Source organism: Erinaceus europaeus, chromosome 17, assembly GCF_950295315.1.
Source record: "Erinaceus europaeus chromosome 17, mEriEur2.1, whole genome shotgun sequence".
NCBI lineage: Eukaryota > Metazoa > Chordata > Mammalia > Eulipotyphla > Erinaceidae > Erinaceus > Erinaceus europaeus.
Genome location: NC_080178.1, coordinates 20,237,117 through 20,239,143, shown reverse-complemented (window position 1 = coordinate 20,239,143; position 2,027 = coordinate 20,237,117).

Sequence of the window (2,027 nt, the reverse complement as noted above, 5' to 3'; positions counted from 1 at the left end):
TAAGTCCCTTATACCTTTCCTAGTAAACTGATATTTTACATTGTATTCTAAAATGATGTAACTAATCATTCTAAAGCTCATTAAAATCATTTAGTTAAGGTTTAGATTTTGAGCTATGATAATGCCCATGAGTTAAATAATTTATTTTCTCTCACTTTATATAGGCTCCAGATGTTTATCAAAAGTAACATAGAAAGGAATAGCACTTTCAATATTGGTTCTGTTTTTTTTTTTTTTTTTTTGTGTGTGTGTGTATGACTATTGGGAGCCCCACAATGGTGTGTTGTGAAGTCTGCTGTCCTTTTATTACCATATATACCAGTCTGCAGAGACAGATAAATAATCAAATAAAAGCAGCAAAATGATGTTCAAGTTTTCTATACCAAGAGGTTAGTCAAACCAAGAGGTCTATACTAAACTTTTCCTACTTTGAAACAGTTCTTTTTTAAAAGAATATTTATTTATTTATTCTCTTTTTGTTTTATTGTTTTTGTCTGTCTTCGTTGTTGGATAGGACAGACAGAAAGGAGAGAGGAGGAGAAGACAGAGGGAGAGAGAAAGACACCTGTAGACCTACTTCACCACTCGTGAAGCGACTCCCCTGCAGGTGGGGATTCGGGGGCTCAAACCAAGATCCTTACGTTGGTCCTTGTGCTTTGCCACACGTGCGCTTAAGCGGCTATGCTACCACGGGACTCCCACTTTGAAACACTTTTAAAGTACTAGTAAAAGGCTGACTCTTCCCTTCAATCTTGACATTTTTCCCTCCTCAGGTAGATTCTTGTTTATTTATTTATTTGTTTTTAATTTTTTATTTATAAAAGGAAACTGACAAAACCATAGGATAAGAGGGGCTCAACTTCGCAAAATTCCCACCACCAGACCTCCGCATCCCATCCCCTCCCTTGACAGTTTTCCTATTCTTTAACCCTCTGGGAGTATGGGCCCAAGGTCATTGTGGGATGCAGAAGGTGGAAAGTGGCTTCTGTAATTGCTTCCCCACTGAACATGGGTGTTGGCGGGCGATCCATACTCCCAGTCTGTCTCTTTCTTTCTCTAGTGGGGAAGGGCTCTGGCAAAGTGGAGCTCCAAGGCACATTGGTGGGGTTGTCTGGCCAGAGAAGTCTGGCAGCATCCTGCTAGCATCTGGGAACCTGGTGGTTGAAAAGAGAGTTAACACACAAAGCCAAACAAATTGTTCAACAATCATGGACCTAAAGGCTGGAATAGTGCAGATGAAGTGTTGGGGGGGGGGGGGGGGAGGCGTCCTCCATTTTGTAGATAGCTAGTAGGCATATTTTAGTTATTTTTCAAAGGGCCTGTAGCTATACTAGTGTGTTTTTTTGTTTGTTTGTTTTGTTTTGTTTTGTTTTGTTTTTCCTGAGCCTGAAATCTGATATGCAGGTGGATCCAAGTTATTGTCTGGGGAGATGATGTCATGGCTGGGAAAAGGACCAGAAAGCTGGATGAGTGAAGAGAGTAGTTCCCTAATATGGGGAAGGGGTATAAATATTGTTGACTGAAAACCCCATAGATTCTGTCCTTACTTGGTGTAGTTGTTGATATCAACACCAATAGATTAATCCCCAGTGTTTTGCTTTGCTGTCTCTCATTATTATCCAAGAGTCTTGGTTTCCTGTTAGAAAAAAACATATATCCTAAATCTAAAAAGGTAGACTCAGCAGCTTCAACTTGTCAACATGGTTGATTTTTTGTATCATCCTCGCTCTGGTCCTAAGTCTAAAGTAACTATTCTAGATAAGATTAGCTAGCTTCCACTTTATGCCATTTTGCTCTCCAATGCCAATTTCTGAAGGGTGGAAAATTTTCTTCTAGAGAAATGTTGCTCTTGGAAAATACAGTATTTGCTTGTAATAAGCATCTCTTAATATGGTACTAAAAGAAAAGTAAGAACTAACAGGGTCAAATCTCCCCTATTCTTTGTGCTACCTTGGAGTTTTCTTCTAGAGTAATATCACTGATTCTCTTATTTGTTTTTTCCAACTTGAAAGAGTTACCCTTTTGAT